Raw genomic sequence first — 8,177 nt, forward strand, 5'->3', positions numbered from 1 at the left:
CCCTGATTGGCTGAGGAAAGGGAAATCCTGATGATAGCTCAAGCATCATCAGGATTTCCCTTTCCTCAGCCAATCACGGAGCAGAGCAGTCAGCGGAGCTTTACTATGCTGACAGCTCCACTCTCCTGATTGCTCCCGCAGCCCTAGAGGAGCTGTGACATGTGTTCTGTATCTGTAATAAATGTCACAGCTCCTCTAGAGCTGCGGGAGCGATCAGGGGAGCAGAGCTGTCAGCATAGTAAAGCTCCGCTGACTGCTCTGCTCCCTGACTGGCTGAGGAGCAGGAAATCCTGATGATGCCCGAGCTGTCATCAGGGTTTCCTTTTTCTCAGCCAATCACAGAGCAGTAGAGGTGATAAATGGAGATACATATCTCCACTGAACCTCTATTGCCTTGGTATTGCCTCCGGTTACAGTTGATTGAAGGCACGTGCTTCCAATTAGCTGTAAGCGTAAAGTTCCCACGGTCTGGGAATCCCACAATGACATTATGATTCATAATGTCATTGTCGGATAACCTGTAAAAAATAAAAAAACTACCAACACTACTGATAACTGTCACTTCTATGTTTTCCCTGCTTTAGAAAACAAATAATGTTTTGGGGTCTTAAGATTATTTTCATGTGCAAAGCTGTGCAATTTAGCCTGTATGTGAAAAAAAGCAAAAAAAGTCTGCCATAGAAAGGATAACGAGATCCTACCACCAAAAACCTAACCTTGTTTAAGGCAGCTGAAAAACAAATGTAGTATTTCCGGTCCATGTGGTGGTTTTCAGGCAGAACAGAAAGTAAAGAAAATTGTTCATTAAGGAATTGACAGCATTAAAAAACTCACAAAAAAACTTTCAAAGCATTCAGAAAGAGTTAATTTTACAAAATACAAAAAAAAATGCATGCAAAACTTTAGCACACATAAAACCAGCTGCATGGTTGTAGAACAATTATAATATATAAATGCTAATGACAATATATTATTATAATACATAAATAAAATGACACCTAAAAAAACCTGCTCTGTACCATCTGTGTATCAAGGACCAGTCTCCTGGTATGCCCAAAAAGCTGAAGGCAAAACAAGGGACAGTACCCACATACCTAAAGAAACATGGTGCAATCCAAAAGAACTTTTTACATACCACAGAAAACTGGGGTCAGCAAGTAGATTTAAATGCTAGATATTGGTTTGGGGAATGGGGTGTCCTGTTTTGTAATGCTTTAGCACAGCAAATTCTATGTACGTGTATATTTTTACATCCATTTTTCCTATTTTGTAACAAAATTTAAATTCTAATAAAAATTCAGATATTAGTGCAACAGTGTATACAGCTGGAGTCCAGCCTTTTGTAAACCCGAGTCTTACTCTGACTATGGATCAACATCTAATATTAGATAACATCAACATCTCATAGCATGATAACTATGTCTGTTCATTTTCAGCCTTTCACATCCACAGCTAATTTAAGCTGAATTTCAGTGAATATTACCTACATGGTTTACAGGTTTTCATTACCCAAAACAATAATTTTACTGTTGATTGCTAAGCAAATGTTAAAATGAATGCAAAACGTCTACTATCATTCCAATTTAATATGTATTTATATAAGCTACAAAATCATATACCATAATGCTTGGCAGAGAAAATCATTTTTGTAAAATTACCAGTCATGTCTATCCTAATCATCTGTAATGCAGTGAAGGAAAATTGTTTTTAAATTAAAATTAATATACTTTCACTTTATAAATAAAGCCTAATCAAGAGCAAATGGTCCAGTAACTGCACAAAGGCCTGATTGTTTATTGAAGAAAAAAAAAGTTCCATTAACTTTGCTTGCATAACTAAAACAGCATGTATCCTAGTTATTAAAATGGGAAAAATTGTAAATGCAAAATGAAAAAAAAAATATATAAAATTAGTAAATCGTTTCCTTGTATATAGTTAGTATGGCTACAAGTTGTGATGACTATATTGATCGTTTTCCTTAATGAACCACTATTATAAAAACATACTATATTTAAATAACAGAAGTGTAAGGTTTTCTGATGGTGACGAGCATGCATTCTTGCAAAACTGAGTATCAATATGGTGGTTTTTAGAGTCCACTGGATGCAAATGTGATAAAGGAAAACAGGGGAGGTTGGGAGACGCAGAGAACTGTAACAACCAAGAATAAAGTGCCTGACCAAGAACATTTGAGGTGAGCCTATACTGTTCTGGTTTACTTGCTTTATCTGGCAAGTTTTATCTGCTGCTTTCTTGAAATAAATACCTACAACAAAGAATACAAACTGTAAAAACAGTATCTTTAATAAAAAAAGTTGATTTAAAAAAAAAAAAAAAACTTTTCAAACTACATCTTACACCATTTATAAGATGTTATGCATTAAAATCTATATCATGTAAAATATACTATTTAGCTATAATAATATCAATCATGATTTGAAGTTTGTGTGAAAGAATGGGTCAAAGCAATGCATGGACCTGAGCAATGCATGCAACTAGTTTCTTTATACAGGAGGCATCTTGAAGCTGCCATAGAGTAATAAATAGTTTCAGTAGGGGTGTTCAGTAAATATTCCCTGTGCTATTTTTCTTTATTATATAACTTAAGATAACTAAATTCATGGACATTTTTGTTTTGATTTGTATGTGTGGATTACTTGTATTGTTACCAATATCTGGTCAATTTCATGCCAATAGCCCCATTAAAAATATATTTACAGGAAAAAGCATTAACGTGTTGAATAGTTATTTCACTTACTGTGTATTTACACACACACACACACACACACACACCATACAACATCTCATGACCAGAAAACAGATACACTATACTGGACAATGAGTTAGGCTCTCTGTTTTATGTTTAATATGTAATCTTCTAATGATATGGAGCACATTTGGGGGTAACTTCATTTAGAGCAAAATAGGTCTATATACAGATTGTACATTCTGACTGTAAAAAGTAAATAATCAGGAATGGGAGGAAGAACTGAAAATTCCGGAACCAGAGATCACTTTTTCTGTCATGTTGTCTAGCAGTACCCACAATACTCAAGTATTTGTACAAAGGGAATGACAAATTATGCATTTTTGTATGTGGATAAAAAGTGTTGTCTTTCAGTAATAGTGTAGGAAAGTTACAATTAATTAAATTAACTAATTTTTGGTAGTTTTGGATTTCTTCTAACAAGGATAGACAAATCCCAGAAGTTTAGAAACTAATAAATCCAAAAAAGTACAAAATGTTCTTCTTACCTTGGAACATTTCTGTTATAATTCTGGCACCATAAAGGTTCCTGGTGACTGTTGGAATCTGCTAAGTCTCTCTAAAAACTGTGAACATGTCTGCTTACAGAAAATATATTGATTTCATATTTATTTATTATAATTTAGAAACAAAATGTAAGAACTAGGAAGGAGACAACTACTGCTATTCGCCACTATGGTTCCAGAAATCTTTGGTCACTTATTAAAAAGAAACTAAATTCTGCACAAAAAAAAAAAAGCAGACGAAGAGCAAAGGACTGCTCACCAGTATTGCCTATAGTTTCTCTGGGTGAAGGTGGCTATCTTGGTAGAGGCGAGGCAGGACAACAGTTAACAACACAGTAGTGACATCATCAAATCCTGTTTCTAGGCACCTCACATTCTAGGAGGCAAAGTGCTATTTTGAGGGAGAACCTAAAAGAAAATGTAGAGTTTTGAGAGCAGTAAATTTGAACTTACAAATGTGTCCTATAGAATGGCACTTTATATTTTTTTAGATCCAGGTTATATGGATATCTATATATTATTTAAAATATTAATAAAAACTTTAAAACTGACACAAAACAATCACAGTGTCTAACAAGCCCCACCTTAACTTAATAATCAAAGAAGAAATCAGCATAGATTCTACAGAACAGGTTTTAGTTGTCCACATTGTAAATATTATTACAAATAACCGTTAGGTATTACAGCTGCTAATTTATCAGCACTGTGAACCCAAGAACAGGGATCTTAGTACATGAATAAAGCTTAAAAGATTAAAAGGTTTTTTTTCCAATTGAAAACACTGCTGAGACATTCTAGAAAATGTTAAATTTCTAGGCAATGACTAATGACTGTACCTGACCCTCTTTATTTGAACTGGGATCTTCAACAGATTTTTATGTCAAGCAAAATAGAAAGGAATGTTGCTGGAATCAAAGACATATACATCATCATTATTATTATAATCACTGAAATAATTCAGGAATGAGTTTTTTTTTTTTTTAAACGGCCTAGTCAATATGACATACCTTTTTAAGGATCTGACTGTTAAAATAAAAATTAGAATTAATCATCACTAAAATCTAACTTAAGCTTTATCTTGTTATTGTAATTGCACAAATTATTCATTTTTTTTTTTAAACTGCAGCTCGCTTTAAATCAATATCTGCAACAAAGTATACAAAAAAATGAAAACTGTATTTTTTGGCAAAAAACATAAGTGATAAACAGTGTTTTAAGGTGGTTAGTTCATATTTTAAAACATATCCTTTTCAGGAGGGTTTACACACACCTGCACTAACAATTTGAAGTGGCCGGTGCTATATATATCTTAATAGTGCTATATGGGTAGCATAGCGGCTCGGAGGTTAGCACTCTGGCCTTTGCAGTGCTGGGACAGGACACTATCTGCATGGAGGTTGCAGGTTCCCCCGTGTTTGTGTGGGTTTCCTCCAGATACTCCAGTTTCCTCCCACATACTAAAAACATTCAGTTAGGTTAATCGGCTTCCCCCCCAAAATTGACCTTAGGATGTATTAAAAGACATATGAGCCTTTTGATACACTACTACTGACATGACTATGGACTTTATAAAGTGATGCATACTATGTTGGCACTATATAAATACTGTATAATAATAATAATAAGTGGTGAGAAATATTGGACTAGTATCACAAAACTTTTTTTGTGACAGAAGAACATGCATACAAAATTAAAATAGGCTGCTCGGGTACCTCATTTAGATGCATTTTGGATAATTCTGTTACACAATTAAATATTCAGCACAATGCACATATACAGCTCTCCATACTTTGACCTATTACACATACAGCTAGTTGTACTTCACCACACTGCAGCTTTCTGTATATCACACTATTATATATACAGATAACAATAGGTCACCCTATCAGAGACCCAGGTACATTTACATCACACCATTACACATACAGTTGACAGTACTTCACACTCTTACACATCCAACTCATTGTATGGCAGCCCATTAAACACCCAGCTCACTGAACTTCATTCAATTACACATGCAAGTAACTGTACTTCAACCCCTAAATACACTACTCATTGTATTATACCTTGACCTGTACTTCACACCATATTATGCTCATTGTATAGTACCCCAATGCACATCCAACTCACTGTACACCAGGACACTTTCAGCTCACTGTATTTCACCTCATTACACATCCAACTAATTGTGTGCTAACCCATTATGTATGCAGCTAACAGTTTTACAGTTAATTACACACTCAACTCGTTGTACGTCACCTTATTGCACACCTAACACATACAGCTAACTATACTTTACACGAATGCATACCCAGCTCATTTTACTTTAAACCTATTACATACCCAACTCACTATCATTACACCAATATTCATACAGTTCACCATACTTTACCCAATTACACATACAGTTCATTGTATTTTACACCAGTACATATACTGTTTTTTTGTCCTTTCAACTACTACACTATAATATACCTGGACTGTATTTGACTCTATTACACATCCGGTTCAATTCATTCTACACCATTAACTCCAGCTCACTGTCCTTTACCCCAATACACATCGGGCTTACTGTGCTTCACCCCATTACACATTCAGCTCACTTCCAGTGACATACCAAGCTTACTGTACTCCACATTATTACATGCATAAATAACAATACTACTTCACAAAGCAACATATAAAGTTCACTGTACTTTACCCCATTACACACAAAGCTAACACATCACTACACATACAGCTATCTGTCCTTCACCTATTACACCGCCAGTTTAACATATTCAATGGTACTTACCCATTACACAGCCAACCTGTTCTGTGTCACCACACTGCCTTTCCAGCTTATGCTACATGATCATATTTATTGTTCAGCTCCACTATTTTTCGTGGTATCAGAAAATCTTTTACCAGTTAACACAAAAGGCTAGTTTGGTTTCCAATTTGTGTGATATGTATGCCCCACGGTAATGATAAGCTAACACTAATGTTATCGAACACAATTTCTAAAAGGCATACTTCTACTATAAATATTTTTTATCACCCTCATGAAAGTATTTTGGCTTTTTTATGGCTAATGCTAATTAAAAAATATTTTATGATTGTGAAATAGCTTTTTGCCAAAACACTTTTAAATGGCAGAGATAATATGATTGAATCTGTGGAATGTATTAATAACCCAATTCAAAGTCTCTTATGGTGTGCTTATGATGTGGTCCTTGTTCCATTAGTTGTTGGGACAACATCAACATTTTCCTTCATTGATCTACCTACATTATCTGGCATGGTATCCTCTTACCTCTGGCTTTAACTTTTTCACCTGGTTCTTTCAGGATTCCACAATGTCTCCATCTTAGCTAGAACCAATATTCTTAGCCACCCTGATGTCCTCTACTGTTCATCAAGAGACAGGCAACATTTCCTCATGTAGTAACATGTAGTTCTCCCCAATATGTAGCCCTAACAGAAAATTGAAGGGACACATAGGAGGCCAAATTTACCACAGGAAAAGTTTAACCTTCATTTTCACCTTTAAGCATAAGCCAAATCTTGAATGTGTAAATTTGTTGATATTATCCAAGACTAATCAAAAGTTAATAGGAAAAAATTGACTTTTCTGCAGTGTTGTTAATCTATTTAACATAGTCCTTTTACAGTCAGATTACATCAAAGACAGCAATGGCATTGATAAAACAAATCTTATAAGAATTTAGAAAATGTATTCCAGTTAATGTATTTGACAGCTAAAAAAAACATCTAAAATTGAGATTAAGAAGTCATCTGTAGTGATAGACTTTACTTAGAAGGGTTAACAAAAATGCTCACCAATTTTGCAATTCCTGACCCACTAATATGCATCAGAGTACATGAGACCCAGTACTCTTTGTATCCACCATGTTTTATGAGATTTGAAAATGAAAGTCATATTGATAAAAGGAAAAATACTTGTACTTTATGATTTAGGCCTAGTGTCTGACATGCCATTCTTTTTTTCAGACAAAACAATTTTCTGTGAGGGCACTGTGTGGAAAGTTGTGGCTTTTATATAGCTCTGCTAGCACAAAGAGGGAAAGAAAACATTGGCACTGGGAAGCACTACGACATTAATGGGCAAAAATAAGTCACAAATCATAAAATTTGGGGGACAGGTTAACCTCCCTGGCAGTATGAATACTAATTATTTTTTAAATGTAAAAGTGGTACATTTAAAATTACTTAGTATTTTAAATTTCCCGCCTTCCAGACGCACGGTCCCGCCCTCCAGCCTTTATTGGGCCCAAAAAAGTACTTTGTGGTATAGGTGAACACTTACTGGAGCCTCTTCTGGGAGTCATATTCATTGCTGGAGACTAGGCCTGCTGCTGACTGGTCAAATTAGTGTCCTTCTTTGTGACAACTTCAGGATATTTTGAAAACCCTACCAAAAGACAATCAACAGGAAGTGCCCTTGGAAAAGTGCCACCTGGAAAGAGAGGTGGGCTCTCTACTCTCCAAGCAAGGAGATGAGAAAATGATCACAGGCTGCAAATGTACTAGTAAATGGTACTTTAAAATACAGCCTGATAGCCGTGAGACTGTTGCATTATTAATGTGCTGGTACAGCAGTGTACTGCATTATAATAGTTTAGTAGTAGTATAATAATTATAAAGTAAATGCATGATTTTCAGTGTGTGAGGGTACACTTCCAGCCTATTTGAAATTAGGCAAGGTGCAATAATGCAACAAATAGTGTAAAGGGGAGCAAAAAGGAGGGCCAGGGGTAAAATATTTATTTTTTTCTTACATCAAACAATAAAGTATTCAAACAAGTAACTTCACATAATATAATTGTTGATTATGTGTACTACACTGTTACAAAACAGGTACACAATCAAGTACTATAATCATATTATGTCCTATTGTGTCC

The 8,177-nt window shown here is 35.0% G+C and overlaps 1 long non-coding RNA gene across 1 annotated transcript in view; it reads right to left on the reverse strand.

Moving 5' to 3' along the window:
- Positions 1-6,723, reverse strand: part of LOC140325039 (uncharacterized) — a 13,971-nt gene extending 7,248 nt beyond the window's left edge. The window contains exons 1-2 of the long non-coding RNA XR_011919634.1: positions 6,569-6,723; positions 3,533-3,681 (exon numbers count right to left, since the gene is read on the reverse strand). This is a non-coding gene — a long non-coding RNA (uncharacterized lncRNA). The remainder of the gene's footprint in view (positions 1-3,532; positions 3,682-6,568) is intronic.
- Positions 6,724-8,177: the final 1,454 nt, after the last annotated feature.

This window comes from Pyxicephalus adspersus, chromosome 2 (genome assembly GCF_032062135.1).
Source record: "Pyxicephalus adspersus chromosome 2, UCB_Pads_2.0, whole genome shotgun sequence".
In the NCBI taxonomy this organism is placed as follows: Eukaryota; Metazoa; Chordata; class Amphibia; order Anura; family Pyxicephalidae; genus Pyxicephalus; species Pyxicephalus adspersus.